This window comes from Astyanax mexicanus, chromosome 12 (assembly GCF_023375975.1).
Source record: "Astyanax mexicanus isolate ESR-SI-001 chromosome 12, AstMex3_surface, whole genome shotgun sequence".
NCBI lineage: Eukaryota > Metazoa > Chordata > Actinopteri > Characiformes > Acestrorhamphidae > Astyanax > Astyanax mexicanus.
The window spans coordinates 11,758,898-11,779,261 of NC_064419.1; the positions used below are offsets into that span (position 1 = coordinate 11,758,898).

At 38.5% G+C, this 20,364-nt stretch overlaps 1 protein-coding gene across 1 annotated transcript in view; it reads right to left on the minus strand.

The window, feature by feature from the left end:
- The window catches only part of gnb1a (guanine nucleotide binding protein (G protein), beta polypeptide 1a), a 39,470-nt gene extending 20,231 nt beyond the window's left edge, over positions 1 to 19,239 (minus strand). The window contains exon 1 of the mRNA XM_007237022.4: positions 18,840 to 19,239. The gene's annotated coding sequence lies outside the window, so the exon portion shown is untranslated. The remainder of the gene's footprint in view (positions 1 to 18,839) is intronic.
- Between the last annotated feature and the right edge of the window lie 1,125 nt (positions 19,240 to 20,364).

The window sequence follows — 20,364 nt, forward strand, 5'->3', positions numbered from 1 at the left end:
ATTTCTTCAGAAAGGGGGCAGGAGGTGGAGAAATTAATTCATATTGTCCATTCCTTAATTCCTCTGTGATGAGGAGCTGAAATGAGCTCTGATTAGCTTATTGTTATTTTTCCGTTCCGCCTTAAATGCTGCAGCCCGCAGCCACCTGTAGCGTTATTTAAGGTGGAACTGGAAAGTTAGCTTGTTAGCTAGCTAACAGTTACTGAAACTAACTACTAGCGATCTTTTTTATGCTTGTTATGAAGCATTCTGCCATAAAACATTAAAACTACACGTTAATCTAAGGAAATATAGTGCTTGTTCTGCCATCTTACCGGTGATTCTCAAACACCTACTACGCTCTGTGTGGGTCTGGAAGACCTCGGTTTGAAGGGACAAGCGGGTTGCCAGGTCCAACAAAAATACCCAGCCCAAAATCAGTCCAAAACCCGCCCCTCAGAATCGATTTTGGGACATTTTAAATCGATTCTGAATCGTAGTAAATGAGAATCAAGATTCTTATGTGAATCGATTTTTTGGCACACCTCTAATTTCCAATATGATTTATTTTGGTCCAATATTCCACACATTGTGCTTTATTAATATTGACATACGTTGGATTGCTGCCATCTGGTCAAATCTGATGATGAAAGTCCCTGTATATTTAATTTCACAATATATATCATAGAAAAACATATCACAATTAGTTTTTTTTTTTTTTTCAATAAAAAGTAACCTGGTTTAAACGGGGCTTTATAATGTAAACTGGCATTAAAAGACACTGGATCTTTGCAAGTATGATATAGTTAAGTGTTGCTGTTTCACTATATTCTACAATTACACAGATGGCTGTGCTCACAATTTCTTTAGAAGTAATATCCATATGTGTCAAGATGCTGGCATCAATCCATATTTGTCTTAACTTCGGGTGTGCTAGTTGTATAACAAAACAATACTATACGAGTTTTAAGAAACTGGCTAGCACACGTATTACATGACATGTCCTACTCATTTACCTGAATGGCACATTTTGATTAATAGACCATGTCTCACCGAAAAGACCAGTTAAAAAAATTTGCTAGTACTGAAAAATCATCAAATGATTAATCTGAATATTCATAGACACATGATAACAGCAAGATAAAATGTGACATAAATGTAACAGATTTCTTTTGACACCAATAATCAAAACAGGGTTAAACAGGGTTCTGATGCAGTAGACTTGGTGTAATATCAATCACATTTAAAAGGTTTATTTAGCATTAATATTTTATTAAATTTGAGTTTTCTAAAATTCATGAAAATAGTGTTTCCTAATCCTAAACAGGTACAATCTGTAGAGTTGGCATTCCAAATTCTTTCATGTATTTTTTGTTGTTCAAACATTACCATTACAATCCGTGAATACAGTGTGATATTTTTAGGCCATATCACCCACCTCTAACAGAGAGATTAGCCTAATGGGAGTCTACACTCAAGAGGATGAGCTGGAGCACAGCTCTCCTAATGAGGACTGTGGTGAAGGGGACTGGGGCGTGGTCACCTTCAGAGCATTACGCATCTCGCTCACACACACACACAAACACACACACACACACACACACACACACACACACACACATACACACATACACACACACACACACACACACAAACACACACGAGCAGCTTAAAGCCACATTCCTCAACCACAGAAGCAATGTATCAGTAAAATAAACCCTACGCACAATGACTTTTACAGCTAGATTGAACAGACAAGAGTAATCTGTCTAATCTGTTCATGTACAAGCACAACAGATAACTCCATAGAATAACATTACATTATCTAGCTTTAAGTCATACTGGCCTTATGCAACAGTGAAATGTGTATTATTCAAAGCATTGGGACGCAACTGATTTCATACTGGATTCGCACCCCCCAATCAAATCAAAGGAGCTTCAAAATCAGTGTGGTGCACAAGGTGACCAGTTCAAAGTTTGCAGTGCAGCTTTCCTCATACAGTGCCATCTATTAAACATGGCGCCCTGATTCTGCTGGTGGGGGCTTAATAATTTAAGACCCCCCTCCCTCCACGGCAGCTGCCCCACAGGCTCATGGGTAGCTGCAAGGGATTAACTCCTTCCTGTCTAAAACATCAAAAACAAAAATATATATATATAGTATAAAACATAGTTAATATATTTTTAACCTTTTTTTTTTTAAACAAAATTTTGTACAACTGTGACAAGATGGTTGTGCAATCTTATAATATAATACTTTTTTATTTTGAATATATATAAACTTGTGTGGATGTGTTATTTTTCTTTCTTTATCAGATCGGGACTTAGCATCAAGTATCAAGCAGCAAAGTAGCAAATAATCAAAATAAAATCTGAAGCAAAAAAAAAAACATGTTTGGGACATCCCTAGAATAATCCATGCAGATTTTTAACAAACTCCAATGTGAAAACCAACAGATTCCTTTTAATATGAAGCAAAGAAGTGCATTGTTGAGGAACATTCAGACTTAATCAGCAGTAGGAAGTGTTTGAGTATAACGTGAGTGTGTGTGTATATATATGTGTGTGGTTTCGGGAAGGCGGATACAGTGTTCTTCTCTGATGGTGCTTTTGTGTCGCAACAGCAGTGCAGGAAGTATAAATGCTGTGCCCTGCTAAAAGCCTTGGCCACTGCAGGAGGGGAAAAAACGTTCATGGAGTTTCAGCCTCTTCCTGATGTAAAGATACGACAGATACGACTTTAAAGAATTTTAAAAATCTGATATCTTCTGACTTATCAGCTACAGAGTTCACTTAACTTGTACACAATCAGTAAAATGAACAAAGGTGAACAAGACGAGGTGAGAAAAGCTTGAGTAGAAAAAGTAAACATTTTCAGACTCTGCTAGTGCCACGAGCGTAAACGTGTTTTAGATACTTTATGCCTGAAATCGTTCAAAGGCAGTATTTTGAATTTTGTGCGCATTTGCACTCGAGACAAGTGACATCACATGACCACAAAGTCAGCTGAATGTGTGCGAGCGTGTGTGTGTGTGTGTGTGTGTGTGTTACAAACAGGAAACAGAGGGTGGAGTGAGCCGCAGAACTAGAACACACAGCAGTCTTGCTCATATTTGAAGGCAAAACAGACAAGCAAGACAACTACCTAACTAAACTGTTGTAAAAGCTAAGCAGATCACTATCCAATGTTGTTTACCATAATTAACCAGCTTTTCTGTCTTCAGGATGTTTTTTTTTTTTTTTTTTTTTTTACCAAAATACATTTTCAATTCTTTATTTTCAAACAAAAAAGAAGAAATATATTTGGTACATTTTTTATACTACAGGAAGTCATTACCACTAGTTTCATGCAGAGTTAGCAACAAGAATACCTGTATATAAAAATGGTAGAAACCTTTTCATTTTCCTTGAACAATTATTTGCAGATGTAAACATTTTCTTCTTTGCAGAGTTCAGTTTTAATACTGCTTGGCTCTTTCAACTAGTTCTGATTCTTAATTCTCTCATTTTGCCAAGAGACCTGTAAAAAACTCCTCTTAAGCAAAGTATAAAGAGGAATTTAACTTTTATAAAGTTTTATTGTGCCTTAAAATAATAATAAAAAAAAAACAATAGTTTTTCAAATTTGCTAGAATTCAGTTCTAATGAAAGTAATAAAGAAGTGTGTAATTGTAATTGAGAATTATTTATATGTTTAAAGAACACTAATATTTTATTTTAGCCACAACTAAACCAACAATCAAAATGTGTGCCAAGTTGTTGTGTTGCTGCACTCTTAATACAAACAAAACAAAAACACCATAACTAGTTGTGATCAATGTTGAACTCTATTTGCAAAGACTCATTTCCAATTTGATATACTATAGTTACTGCTTGATTAGGTGGCTGAGCTAATCAAATGATTAGTATTAATCTGCATTGAATCGTGGTTGTCAAATCCTGTGACACCAGTAAATCCATAATTCATGGTATTCGTGTGACATCATTATTGTTGGCAAGGTATTGCCATAAAATTGTATCGTGAGATGCCCTGTAATTCCCATTCCTAGCTGTAAATAAGACTCATTACTAACCACATTCCCCCTAACAAGAGTACCTTAAGAGTACCTCATTAACCCAGTCAGTACAGAAAGTTTCAGTTTCAACACAGTACAGCTAACAAACACCACTAACTACACAACAACAAAGACCTCAGACCACAAATAGCCACGACTAAAAGTACAGCATACATCCTGTTAAACATTAATAATGTGGCAACTGGCCTACCTGCACCATCCTACACTAATATTGACGACAAAATGATAGGGCCAAACAGTGATTAGAGGTGTAAATCTCTATTTAGAAGCATTAGAAATATAGCACTGAGCTTTATACTGGTATCAAAACCAAAACTCTGGCAGTATCAAGAAATTACAGAATTTTCTCCTCAGTCTTATTTACAAATCCAGCATGAAGTGTTAAGACATGTAGGAGTCACTCAGGGAGAAGGCTTAATGTTCACACAGTTGAATGTTCAAATTCTTCAGAGCTCTGTGTCTCTGTTCTGTTCATTGTAACTCCAGGACAGGCTTTGGCAGAGAAACAGTGCTGTAAGAGTTGTCTGCTGTCTGTTTGGGGTGGGGGTATGTACGTATGTATGCGTATGCATGCGTATGCATATATATATATATATATATATATATATATATATATATATATATATATATATATATATATATATATATATATATATATATATATATAAAACACACACAATATATATATTCTGTGCCACACTATCACAGAATTTCCTTTTTTTTCCCTCAAGGTTGCCATTGGTCTTGAAAGGTCACCAAGATGGTCTGTGCCAGTAAATCCACATAAAACGGATATGCATGGTTCATCACTGGTCTTTGTCAGCCATAACCCGAGGTGATAATGCACGTATAAAGGATTCAGTGCATATGGCGCATAAGTGCATGCGGTGAAAAGGCCTTGCTACTTGAGCCGAGCTAAATGGCTACTGTGAACGGGTGTGTCTGTGTGTGTGTTTTAGACGCAGCATGCGCCTACAGCCATGCACTGAAGACAGAGTATGCAATATTTAACAGCACTATGCCAGCTGCCTTCCCCGACCCCCTCCTCACAAACCATCCTCAATATAAAAACAGAGTCGAGCCAGAGAGAAGATTCTTTTCCCCATTCTTACACCCAACCCACCCACCCCTCTTTCACTCATGCTCGCTCTCGCTCTCTCTCTGTCTCTCTCTCTGTCTCTCTCTCTGTCTCTCTCTCTGTCTCTCTCTCTGTCTCTCTCTCTGTCTCTCTCTCTGTCTCTCTCTCTCTGTCTCTCTCTCTCTGTCTCTCTCTCTCTGTCTCTCTCTCTCTGTCTCTCTCTCTCTGTCTCTCTCTCTCTGTCTCTCTCTCTGTCTCTCTCTCTGTCTCTCTCTCTGTCTCTCTCTCTGTCTCTCTCTCTGTCTCTCTCTCTGTCTCTCTCTCTGTCTCTCTCTCTGTCTGACAACAGAGGCAGGCAGCAGGATGGTCTCCATGTGGCCTGTATCTGGAGGGCCTGAGGAGCTCATGCATGTAAATGTAATTGAAACACAAGGGGGTCACAAAGAGCGCCGGGACAATGAAGCTGGAGGTGACTGATGGAGGATATGCGGAGGACACAGAAGTTGCTGGAAGCCAATTCTTAAAAGCACTGGCTTCTCCAATGCTCTTTCTCTCTCTACTCTCTCATAGCTTCTTTTATCCCTGCTGCTTCCTTTCCTCGCTGTCGATTACATGGAAACAAATGGCAGCAGGCGGGCAGGCCGAGGTTCTGGTTGACCACTCAAAATCAATCAGGCTGTTAATGCTCTGATGTCAGCAGTGGGGGTGGGGTGGGGCTGGTGTCAACTGGGAGTCTGAATGAGCCCATGACTGTAATACAGCTTTACTTACTGTCACTGTCATCAAGTACACTGGCTTAAGGCAGTCACAGGGACTTGTTTAAACTCCACAACACAAGAGTCCAAATTTACCTTCTCAATGAACTAGCTAAACGATAATAGAATTTATAAAAACATTTAACTGCATTATTTTTAAGTAAAATCTATCTTGTGTGTGCTTGGCAGTATATGGTCAAATTTATTAATGAGTGATTGATTATCAGAAGTTTAAAACACTATACAGGTTTGCTTTACCACTTAAGGTATGCTACCATTTTAATCAAAATAATTTTAATACTACCCAACCATACCCAAAAATCAAAAGAAAAATTTGTGGCTGCTTCTGTCCATGACGAAGCAAAAATGTTGATTTTCCTGCAACAATGGCAGTAGTCTAGGACAAATATTTGACAGTAATTGAACTAGAGCTGCACAAAATTGAGAAAATGACATTGCCATAATTTTTTTGCAATTTATATTGCAATATAAAAAATATTCCAAAAACTTACCAGAATTACCAGATGCCTATTGAAGCAATATTAAGATATAGGACCAGAAGAAATAATATTGTGCAGATATCACCTGCCTATGGTCTATATAGCATGTGTAAATTTTGTAACATTTGCTTTTATATTAAGAAGCCAAAAAAGTTGTAACTTTTGATCAATTTTACCGTTTATGATATTTTTCACATGCCCACATTGTGATGCTCAAAACAATATATTGTGCAGCTCGAAACTTAACCGCTGGTTCTCATATTTAATATGTTAAATGCAGGTGAAATAATCTGTGTGAGGACCTGAGAGACTTCCACACAGTGGCCTTAGTTGGAACAAATCAAAAACTGAAGGGTATATTAATTAGTGATGGGCCGATCCGTGTTTAGGAGCCGATTAGTGTTTGGCAATCTTCTTTCTCCTTCGACTTTAAAGGAGAATAGCTTTAAATATTTGAGATTTGGTTTACTTAGATGCCAATACTGCAATAACCTTAACTTCCAAATATGATCTGTTTAGCTGTCAGGATTGGCTGATTAGAGAAATACAGCCAATCATGGATTGCAAATTTTGACTGAAAATCGGCCGATGCAAACACACAGCCAATTCATATTTCCATTTACACTATTGTGTGAGGTAGAGATAACGGGATTGATTAGCTAAATATTGGTATTGCCTGGGCTGATTTCTAGAACAAATATATCTAGCCAATCATGAGAACTGGTCAGTTTATCCATATAATTTTGAAGGTTGCTGCAGCTATACAAAAGCTAACTGGACCCTGCAGTTTCTGTAGCTGTGGTGTCTAACAAAAATGTCAGAAAGGCTACAACCCTCAAAGAGTCAGAGCGTAAATACCCACGTGTCCTCAATCATTAATAACTTCAACTGGCACATAAACATCTGGAGTGGACCTAGGAGCAATGAAAAAGCACCTGGTCTATTGAGCCCTATATACACTTCCTGGATGGTTTACTTATGGGATGTACTTGACTCAAGCCAACTATGTGGTGGATCCACCTCACAACTGACAGGAGTAAAAAGATCTGATGCTACAGTCTTGGCATAAGATACCATAGGGCACCTTCACAGGTCTCGTAATATGACCTGTTCTTGTGGCATGCAGTTAATCAACAGCATACTATGTAGACGATTTCAATGTTTTGGCTCGTTGATGTATTTACACAAACAATACTCTTACTGCTTCTTTAAAAGTAATTTAGTTGTTCCTGAAGAATCATCCAAAATACCTTAACTGGACCACTGCTCTGTTAATGCTTAGATATGCATATATAAAATCCTTCTGTACATCCCCACACTGCCAAACAAATCATGGATTACCCAACCCTTGATTCACACCAGCCTAATTACTAACTGAGTATTGAGATGATACAATATTCCTTGCACCAGTTTGCACCAAAAGTAGGTACAAAATAGTTTGTGTTATAGAGCACAGTTTGGAAACCATCTGATGTCATCATTTAGCTGCCTCTGCACTAGTTTTGTTTAATAAAATTTAAAAAACAATATTTCGTGAGGACTACATAGCTTACTATAGTTCAATTACTATTGGCCCCAAGTGCAAAATGTTGTTTTTAAGTCTAGAACAGATGAAAAGCGAACGTCTCAAGCTACAAGAAAAAATTGTATGCAGGCAATCAGACTCAAGCAACGTTAGTAAAATTTCTCTCTGACGCCATGACAAATGACAGGAAGACTCTCGTGTGCACAGCCTATAAAACAAAAAGAACATACAAACCTTTTCCATGGAAAAGAAAAGAAGAACATTTATTCCACAGGACTGGAAATAATCATTTGCCACAAGCTGTCCATGAAAAATGTCAGACACTTCCAGTAAGATTTCTGAGGAGTAACTGTGGAGCAAGCTAGGGCATGACAAAACACTGCACCACAAAAATATTACAATACAGGGCATATTCTGTATTACAATAGCGTTGTGAGTTTGTTTTGCTTCATCGTACAGTTCTTTAATTTAACTCACTTTAAAGCGTGTAATTTTGAGCAAAATGTAATTTGTTGTTTTATCGACTACTGACACTATACTTGGAATGCAAAATAGGTAAAATGAGATAAATAACATTTTACAAACTTTTCTAAATAATGATTACTAATGGTCACTAGCACTCAGTAAACAGAGCTGATCCAGCTATGCATAAAACCTGAATGCATAGTGGAGACTGGCTATACAAAATTTACCAATCATGATCAATGAGTTGGCAGTATCCATTTACCCATGTAAAGAGTTAATTTATATATTTTAAGAACTTCAAAATATGTTCTCTCAAAGGAGTGTAAACCCAACAACCCATAAGAACTCAGTGTGCACGGCCCCTCCGAGTCCAGCTGCACTGTCAACATTGTCAATTGTGGGTCTATTTTTAACGCACTGCTTCTGCCTTTAGAAAGAGAACATAAAGGTCTGGCTTTAAGGATAATCAAATGGCAAATAAATTCACCTAATTTTGTGTTTATTTAAAATGAACATGCACAATTCTGCAATTTAAGAAAGAGCAAGCTAATTTCAGTGAAATACCAGAAAGTGATGCTTCTTGATGTTGCAAAGACTTGCCTTTTATGAGTGTTTTTATAATAGCAATAGACAGGGGAGTGGAGAAATGCATTTCAAAGGCATTAAGCTGTTAGCTGTTACACTGAGCCAAGTGACAATTTAACACAACTACAATCTGAAAAATATTACTTAACTCTTAACTTAAATACATCAAAATTATCGCTAAACATTGTTTGAACTAGCTCAGTTTTATTTCTTGTTGCAAAAGGGGCTTCCTGTGGGACAATTTTCTTAACAGGCACTGTGGTTTTTCTCATATTCCAAAAAAACATACTAATGTATTATGCTTTATGGCAAACAATAAAAAAAATAATATGTGGGCTGTTTTAAGGAATCACTTAACAGATAAAAAAAAAGAAAATCTAGCCACTGGTATGTGGTGTTCAACTCTGAGATAATAATCAATAGAACATGTTTAAAGTTTATTAGCTAAACAAGCTAAAGATATGCTTATTATCCTAGCGCAGGGTTGCTCCTGGTCCTAAAGATCTACCACCCTGAAGATTAAAGAGCCAACAGACCCAAGTCTTTTAGGTATAAGTTCATGTGTCCAAGAAGGCTTTACCTGGATTATGTATTCAATTTATAGTTTCATCTTACAGAAACTCATTTTAAACATCTCTTTATAATAGAAAAGGTTTATATATTTTATTTATCTGATTAAAATAAAATACTACTACTAATGATGACTAACATGACTAACATGGGCAAGATTTAGATGCTTTAAATGTCAGTTTCGATTAATTTTGAATTAACTGCCCAGCCATGGGGAATATTTAGTGAACTTGCATAGCACTACATCACAATATGTCTTTTTGGACATATTGTAGATATTTTTAGTACCAGAACACTGCTTAAGCTTGATTAGTCCTTGTTTATTAGGTTCATTAATTAATTAATTAAATTAAAAATCACTGAATCAATATCAGGTCTTTGAAAGCAATTTTAAATTCTGCAATACCTTTTTTTGTTGTGTTCAAACCTTTAGGAAAAACATATGCACACCATTTGTTATGCACAGATTTTATATGTATGACGTTTGATCCTCCCTTAGACCGAAAGCAGAGCGTCTTGATCAAACCTATATAGTCCCATTCTTTTACAGCAAGAGATAATTTAAACGACTGAACTTTTGACACACTAAATATTAATAGACCTAAATATCTAAGGAGCGAGTATGGTTTTGTAAGTGCCACAGAGTGGTTATGTAGGTCACATGCAGCAGTGCATATGAAAAGTCTGGTAAATTCACCACAAAAATGACATGAAATAAGGCTGCCTCCTTTGGCAGCATTAATGACACTCATCAAGATCAGCTGATCTGACCTCTTATATTAAAAGTTTCAGCACAGCCACCTCCATATAACTAAAATCTTAAAAAGATGAAATACAAAGAAAACATTCAGAGAAATGAAGAGAAAGAACTATGAATAACTTCTTTGCATGTGATGGAATAACCAGAGTCTTTCAAACACAAAACCTGCACTGATCCTAAAATACAGCAGTAAGGTTTTCTGTTGCATTCTTGACTTCAGACCTCTGTGAAACTCCAAATATACCACAAAGGCAATCACCACGCACCAAGTACAGGGACAGCCTGGTGGTATTCTCTAAAAAGCCAGTTTGTGACCACAAACAGAGGTTTGTTTACACTACAGCTTATTACAAATGCAACACATCATCTGGGCCCCTCCTTCAGACATTGCCTCTAGTAAAGTCAGTCTCTCTAAACTTCTCTGCCTCTTTATGTCTTCTGCTGTCTAGAAATCACTCAGCTTGGACATCTGTCTCTTTCTTTAAGTTTTCCTGCTAAACAAGAGCTGGACCATATACACTGAGCTCTCACTAGTCATTCCACCACCCGTTTGCTGTCGCCCCTAGCTAAACTGGTTCCTCTGGATAGCACCAATGCTGGCTGTACCTTGGCTAAGAGACAGTTACTTAAAATGCCAGCACCATGGGAGATAGTCTTTAAAGCAGCTTCCGGATATGGCAGCTCTGCCACTGAGCTGTACTCAGAGAGTGGATCGTTTAAAGTAGAAAATAAATTTTAGGGCCCTTCATAGCACAAACACACAAAGATGCGGTTGTGCTCATCTCTAGCCACCCATACAACTGGCTTTTTCATAAAAGAAAATCACAAAGCCTGAAAAGTTTGCCCTAAGCCAAAAGCATGACTTTGTTTGAAAGGCAAGAAACTCATCTTTGATTGCATTAATATAGTAACCCCAACCACCACACTGTGCCAAATAAAGCGACGTTAGTGAGCAAACTGTCACATGATTCGAAGCTAATCATTTTATTCCAGATGCAGAGTTAGTCCTCTTCTGTGGAAGCTTCTTGTGCCCTCAAAAAAAAGAAAAAAAAGTGAAGGAGGAAGGAAAAACTGTTCTGAAAAGTCCTGCTGTTTCAAGTTTGGGCACATTTTTTCTTCTCTGTCTATTGCTCAGTAGAACTATGGACTGAGAATGGAAATAGAAAGCAAAGGCTTTATTCAAAACACAGGTTCTGAGGTACAATATGCAAAAGTTCACTAGGCTGAGGCAACTGGTTCTACGGCAGTGGGCAAAAAGTTTGGATATTCAAAACAGCACAGTAGTGTGTGGCTGTCATCTGATAACGGGAAAAACTGAGGACAGCTTCATGCAAACTGTCTCTGGGAGAGAAACACTGGCACGGCAAAAGGTACACAGTCAGGGCTGTGCAGTTATAGGTTATCTAAGGTTTTCGCCTGTCCATACAATTTCTACTACTGCACACTGATTGAATATGTCGAGTATACGTGTAAAGAATAGTGATAAGAGGAAAAAAAGAATTGTGCCAAAATATGTTTTAAACAGGATCAAATCATCTTACAACTTACAAAGCTTGTTTAAAATGCCCCAATGATCTAAGGCAAGCAATTGACTCCATCTTTGTCTGCTGGATATGTCTTATGGCAGAAAACAGGGAAGGATAGTCACATGTACCAGCAGCTAAGAATAACACCATGGTGAAGATTCACTTGTTTGCATGCTCCTGTGCCACTGTCTAGCATTGGACTCTCGCTTATATCCGCTCACAAAAAAATATATAGGAGAGGGGGGGTCACAAATAAAATGAAAAATGTATAATGACCATTTAAATATTTTTTGACCACTCATATACCATGAATGATTACTTGCCCTCCTGCAATATCATACTGGACAAGGAAACAGCAACGAAAGTGGTCGGAGGGGGATTAGAAACAATTACATTTACAATTACAAATCTTCAACTCTCCCTCTACTTTGTTGTCAGCTATGTGGTCAAACATGAGAATATGTTTAAAAGGTGGGTAAAATAATCAAAGACTACACAAGCCTGAAAAGCCTCCCTAAACCGCACTTAAGAATTTTGGTGGGTTTACATTCATAAATGCTTTGTATCGGTCTGTAAAGTGAACAAATGTCCCTGAAATTGCAGGCATGCTCAGATTGATACGTATATGCGCGCCATTCCTCGTCCTTCCACTGACTGTTGTCAAAGCTGTTCCTCTCCCCCATTGTTGTTTTGCCATGTTGCTGGTGCTGGCTGATGACAACAGGAAGCGAATGCGTAAGACAAAGATTAATGAAATGCATGCTGCTTGCCTAAAAATTGGGTCCATACTTAATCTAATACCATATTTGCAAATGACTCAAACCTGATATTAGAAGACCAGATTTTACATATCCACTCAGCAAAAAAAATGTTCAAAAGCAGATTTGAGTCTGCTTGCTAATATGAATGAACCCAGTGGTGAAAAATGCTGCATTTCATCATCGTGCTTAAATTGACAAAGACATAAGCTAACATGTAAAAATGTCCATTTTGTTTTTAGATTTGTCTGTATACCTTTAAAGACAATGTGACAACTCACACTTGGCCCTCAGTTATAGCTCACAACACCTGAATTCCACTCAAAGTGAAAATGAAAGTTTTAAGTTTGTGATTATAATTTACTGAAAACTACTATTTAGCTTTTTATCTGGGAGACGAAGAATTTGAAACCATCTATTCCCCTCATTGTATAAATACTGTATAGAATACATGAGGTGAAAGTGAGGGGTGACAGCAAGCGCAATTGAGACACAACACAGACCCTTCCAGAGACATATCAAAGAACATCCCATTCCAAACACAGAGTTAACACTTAACAGAGGACTCAAAATCTCTTGACTCTGCTCCTGCTTATTTTTGGGAACTGACTATTCACCAGTTTCCTACAGCAATTTACATGCCACAAACATTTTAAATAAAATTAACTTAGTTTTGCCACATTAGTTTACTTAATTTAGGAATGTTTGCCCTTCTTCTAAATACACTACAGTAATAAAAGCTTTCATAAACATTTTGTTGTCTGTCGTGGGTAAAGCAGAGCTTTAGTTGAGTCAGACCTAGAGGCCTAGAAGGTAGCCTAGCTTAAAGGTTAAAGGAACATTCCTATTGAATTGTCTTCATATTTGGGATCAAATTATCTAACAAACTAAAAACTCTGGATGAAGCCAGTGTCATCATAAACGCCCCCACCCCCTCCTTCTCAAGCACTAATGTTCATAGGCCAACAATATGTAGCAATAAATATGGAGGCAACCAGATAGCTCAAGCTAAAGTAAAAACTGCATTTAGAGTGGCACACAGGCCTGCCTTAGTTACTACAGTTATTATTGAAGAGATTCTGCTTGCTTCAGCTGGATAGATTGCTCAATTATGACAAACATTTGCTGTTGCAACTAGAACAAAAAAGTACCTTAAATTAGGCTGTAATGGGTCTGAGTTTGAGTGTTCACCACCCCATTTAATTCCTTTTTGTGTGTGTGTGTGTGGGGGGGGGAGATACAAATGTAATCCAAATACAGATTCTTTTGCAAATAAACCCACCCACTTGTTTGTTAAAAGCCATGGGCACATCTCTGGTGTACAGACACACATGCAAGGTTAGGGAGAAGAGAGAACTTGGAAGAAGTTACTTGGAAAAATGGCTGACAGGAAACACATGCACAAGAGAAAAGAACTTCCTGCTACAGGATTTTTGTTGGGCGTTGTAACAAATTGCTACTGAGGTCACTTTCGTTCCTCACAAACTGCCAAAAAATGTTTCCGCACACCAAACAGGCGTGTGCTGTATAGCAAGTACTTGAGTTATTACTGTGGTCCACACAGTTATAGTGCTTCTTGTGTTTAGTTTTATTCCTACAATTTCAAAAGCCTGACACCAATTTAAGAGCAATGGGTTGAAAAACCTGAATGAATCTGCACGCCACTATCAACCTACCAGAAACCATGATGTCACCAGCTCACTCACACAAACACTTTGACATCATCTGTTGGCTTACAACAATAACAGACATTAAATTAGACTGAAATTGTATGTGTTGGTGGACAGGCTGGACAGCATTCAACACATGTATTTGGGATGATGACAGAACCAATTAAAGAGTCGTTTAAAAAACATCAAAGACGCGAAACACTGGAAAGCAACATATCTGGAAAAGGGGCATACACATTGCTTCCCTGGCATTATATGAAATCCATGTTGAAATCCCCAAGCCTCACACACAAAGTGGGGAGTGGCACAAGAGTTCATTCAGAATTTGGCTCAGATAAGAGATTAAGAAAATAAGGTTTGTAACAGAGCACAGAATAATATGCGCAAAAACATTGTTAAAATAAAATAAATAAAGGCATACTCAAATCAGCTGTATCACTGACCAAGCTCATAATCCTAAAAGCTGAGGTCCAAAGACAGTAAGAATTTAATCCTATCTGGGCTGGCTGACTGAAAAATGGGTGGGATAAAGAGAGAGAGCGAGGGAGAGAGAGCAAGAGAGAATAAAAACATTAAAAATAAATATCCATCAAGTAACAGCAGATAATTCAGCGCTTGTCATATGTTCCTCACTTAAAGCCGATTACTTTACAGTATATAACAGATACAGACAGCAAAGAAGATAATGCCAATTGAAGGACTAAAGGACTACAATCACACACACACACAGATTGCAGTGTGTCAATGCACTGGACCTTTAATATGCATTTCGATGCAAATGTTATTTCAGGGCAAGGCCATTAGAAGTGCTGTGTGCCCTGTTTGAACTCATTCTTAACAAAAGTGTGTGTGAGAGCGCAACTCTTGGGCAAACACTGTCTTGTCTAAACGTGTACAGAACTACTTTAAGTCATGTGTGACTTTACCTACTAGATAAGGACTGGGGGAACATTGGAAATTGTAATTTCCTGGAACATTAAAGGCAAGAAACTTACTTTGACTTAAAAAACAAAAAAAAACAACAGATAGTCTATGAGATCAGACAGACCATTTATAAATAGAAATATCTGGAAAGCAAACATGTATTTTCAAAACGGTGAAGTAAAATGTAAGATTTTTTTGGGTGGTAGGATTTGGGAGCATATATATATATATATATATATATATTCTACTGGACACAGTGAACTAAACAATAAGCCAGTAATCAATTTAAAGTAATTAAGATTATCTTGCTACATTATTAGTTATAAGGCTAAAAAAAACGTACGATGATGTAAGGGATGCAATAGTATACCGATTAACCAGGAAAAATGTCTGGATTAACATATTCTGTAGCTACAACTATTATTCCGCCCCGAGCCCCCTCCATGTTGTCCTAAATCTCCTACCATTAACACGCCTCGCTCCCTTTCAGCTGAGCTATTCGGGGTGAAACGCACAAAATATAATATAAAAAACATTTTCTTCACCATACTCAGGGCGAATTTGGTTGTATACACCCGCAAAACGTTCATTTTCGAGTATAAACTACGCCTGTGCTAAACCGGAGCCGTGCTCAGTCAGTGGAAAGCAGTGGAAAATAGAAAAAATCGCTGTGAACGCCATCTTGTTGGTCGCAGCTGCTCGGGTCGAGAATACAGGGAGCCATTCATTCAGGAGAGAGGAGGGGGAGACCGGGCCGATCAATCCCGCATTGTGGCCGAGCGCATTAGCTTAGCGCTATGGGGAGAAGGTTTGGGGACCGTAGGAGAAATCAGCCAGCAAAAACGCTTAGAAAAACCAGCCGGCACGAGTCCTGTGGATTGAGGGGCTGGCGCAGGCGGGTCCGGTGTTCTGTCGATTTGTGATACCTCGTCAAATCGCGCTACCGCAGTATAGTAATATTATAGAAAAATCTACCTAAATAGACCAGGAGGCGGGATGTCTGATATCTGTAGATAGGCCGAGTCAAAGAATGCTCCCAGCAGACGTACAGGCAGGATATATCTGACTGTCTGAAGGGCCTAAATCAGTAAATCGGGGTAAAAAAAAAATAAGCTAAGTGTGATATATAGACTTTTTTTTAAATCTTTTTTTACTTGAAACACCATTTACACGTTCGTAAAACACCGAAGAATGATAGACAAATGACAGTAAAACCAGTAAACTCAGATTACACAACAATCCACCCGTCAAAACAATTACAATAAGTATAAATTACTGTAAAACAAAAAAAAGTCATGTAAGCTACACATTTAAGAACCGTGTTTCTGCGCATGCGCAGATACCAAGTAGCACAAATCGACAGGTAGCACAAATCGACAGAACACCGTTACACACCCGTGTACAGGCTACGCCGCGGAGGAAAACGCAGTGAAGCCAGTTTTACGTAAATGCAACAGGCCTAGCTACGTTTCAGAATAAGATTAGATTTTAGTCCTCCTTTTATTCCAGTGTAAATTCCGCATCCCTCGTTTATGTGTTTCTCCCTTTCGGTTCACAACAATGGGATTAGCCGCTTCCTCATTTAAAAGGGTGCAGTCCGATCTCGTCTGCAGTGTGTTGTCGAGACAAGAGCGGTGGTGGAGATCTTGCCTACATTTAGCTAATAGATAACAGATTTGCACCCAGGTTAAACAGATTGTGGAAATCCAATTACATCGTTAAAAGCAGAGGCTACATTTAAGAGTGGATCGGGGAAGAAATAACTGGCTTAACGAACCTAACCTAACAACCCGGCGGAATCACGAGCTATCAGCTAGCTTAGCTCCTTGGCGGAACTGAAAGAGAACAGACGAGACGAACCCTTAGCTAACTGGTTAACTAACGCTAATCTACAACGACAAAAAACGACATGAGCAGTGTAGCCAATTATAATCAAGATCTGATCCCACAAAGTAAATAAGACAAGATAGTTAACCCCACCGTTACAATTCCGTGATCCCCACCTCTTTACCACATTAGTTTATCTACAGTAACTACGCTATTTATATAAATAACTAGTTATCTAACTGCCCCTCACCAAATTGGCCAACACGAATAAAAAAAACGTAGCCAAAGACTACAGGAGCAATTAGCTAGGTAACCTAAGGTAGTTTAGCAAGATGGTGGATAATCTAAGCATTACTTGCATAAGATAGCTAACGCCAACTTTGCTTTGCTAACGCTAGGTTAGCTAGCTAACTAACTAGTTAGTTAGTCAAGATACTTGGAGTCAATCCCTACAACGAACATTTTCAGCCCTGTTCATTTTAGCATACAATGTGCTAGGTTACATAGCCTTGACTAGATAAATGACAGCACTTTATCCTACCAGCAACCCAGGTTTGGTTATGTGAAAGACTAAGCCGTGGTGTTCTTTTAATGTGAAAATGACAAACACACTTAATATACATGTTCACCCAAATATTCATTTGATCATCTAGCAAACGTTTTTCCTCCATTATACTCCACTAGCTAGTTAACATCATTCCCAAAAACACGCCCTATTTTCAACCCTGGGACTGGTCACTGAACATCCTTAGAAATCCTGCTGGGGTGGGCTGTGGATTAGCTAGCTATAGCGTCAGATAACTAGAGTAACCAACCAATATAAAAAGTGGGGGTGATTGTAATAAACTGGGCTTCATCCTCCTCCAGCTACAAAAGAAGCCATTTTTATTAGCTTTTTAATGGTTTTCACATTTCACTGCAGTTAACCTAGCTAACCTAAATTCATGCTGTGGGCTGGAATCCGCAGTTTAATCACGTTTAATTCTTAACCCCCGAGTGGCTGTTTAAACATCAGCTAACCTACGTATCAGGATGCATTAGTTAGTCAGACATGGCTGATTTAGTAGCTGAGAACGGATAACATGACTCGTTTTCTGTCCACACCAGGAGAGGGTGTCTCTCTAATGGAGGATGTGCGTTTACTGAAGAGGGGAAAAAAAGAGTAAAAATATACACGCACTGCTTGCTTATGTAGCTAGTCAGCAAGTAATGAGGTTACAACCGCTAACAGGAACCGAACTAATTCGAGAAAAAAGTAGCGTAATCTTATAGCTATATAATAATAAAAATATCACACTGGCGGGATTATTATGCAACTACGATCGAATCTGGATGAAGATAGCTAGCCGTTAGCTTTACAAGCTAACAGAAGGGAGCCGTTACAAGCCAATAAGAGCGAGTGGTAAATAATTCTAGCCCCTAACCGTGATTTCACAAGGTTCGACCACATCCCACATCAACACGGTACACTAGCTAAGCCAACGCTAGAATGGTCGATAATCAAAAACGCCAGCTAGCTAATTAATTACAATGTTCTAAACAGTACGATAAAATATTTAGCTATTTAAGACCTTGCCACTAGCCATCTGTTTACTTTAAGCTGTTAAAGCTAGCTAGCTAGGTTAGCTTACCAGCAGCTACTACCCCCACCCCCGCCACAACCACAGCACAGCACAGGCTCATCCAGCCCAGGGAAGTCAATCAACCCAATTAGCTAGCTAGCTGGCTAACGCTAGCTCGCTAGATAGCTAGCTTTCTGCAGCTAGCCACAATTCAGCGGCGGTCAACGTCAAGTTCGTCTGAACAAAAAAGACAGAAAACAGCCCCAAAAACAGACTTACCCGTTTTCAGTCGTGGGCGTCCGTTGTTTATATCGCATTGACTGGAAACAGCGAAGCCAGACTCCCGTCTCTCCAAACCAGCGCGCAGACGAGCTAACAGGCTACCCGAGGAGTGGCACTCCCCGAACCCAGCTTTTCGATACACACACACACACACACCGGCTCACGGACGCGAAGACGAGGCGGCTAGAAAAAACTAATTTCGCAATTAAACGCGCTTGAACCCAATCTTTTCTGCTGCCGCCTCAGACGTACTCCAACCCCCTATCCAAACGCAGCCTTCCTTTTCTCTCCCGCTGTCGTTCACTCCTGCTCTTTCTTTCTCTCTTTCTTCTCGCCCACAGCAGCTCAGGCGCTTCCTCCGGCCATCAAACAGCAGAGATGGGCGCGGTAACCCTGCTCTGGGCTCCGGGAAACCCCACGCTTCGCCTGCGTCACCACGTAAAGCGCAAGGCTGCGCTCGTCGACTAGAACGTAGGCCTGGTCCTAAACTTCACAACAGGCCTTATCTTATATCAGTCTTTACCTTAACACTTACTGAGGATTTTTATTTTACTTGCTAATATATATTTTGGGGTGTATTTTGCTTGGTTAATTTCATATCCATAAATGCATATTCAGTGGTGCCAAACCATTATTGCTTGTTTTTAGGACTGAGTTGGATGAGTATATGAACACTTTGCAATGCTCAAACAATCTCAAAACTAAAAGAACTGTGCTACTATACTTCACATATGTGACTCTAAAAGACTAAAAAACTCTAAAGGACCTAAAACGACCCTTTAATATTTGTTGATCTTTGTTGCCTCTGGACATACTTTTAACATATGTTTGTATGTTGTGGTTAATAATAATAAAACAACAGTAATAAAGGGGAAAAAGCAGTCTTCTTTTACACTGAGTTCTTAGTTCTCACGACTTGCAGAACATTCTCCTTTTACCTTCAGTTATGCTAAACAGCTTCTGAATGACTTGACTTGAATGTTTTTTTTTGTTTGTTATTTAATATTTTATTGGTTTCAAAGTATTTGCAATATACAGTAAAATAGCACAGTAATCAACCAACAAACAAAAACTAATTTCCAGACCTGGACAAGTTTTGGAAATGTTATGGAAACTGGCTCTACACATTTTAGTTTTTCCGTTTACGACTGAGAAAGGCTATTTTGCTTTTTAAAAATGATTTATGATTTGATGTTTGGGCATACATCACGTTACCTTGTGTTAGCTAGCTGGCTACATAGATCCTACTCCGACAACAGTTTCAGCTGGACTACAACTGTAAATTCAGAAAAATGCTGATTTAATGATGTTTGGCTTCACTTAAATAAAAGGCAAATTTAAGGCAGAGACGCAAGGGCCTGAACTGAAAAATGCCTGAATTCTGCACTGATGTTTTAAAGATCATATGGTCTTGAAAATGTGCCATGATGGCAAGCCAAAAAGTCATGAAGAAATAATGGAAATGTATTGGGTAAAAATTCTATAAACCCTGTTAGATACAATGCTAAAAGTCCAATTCAAA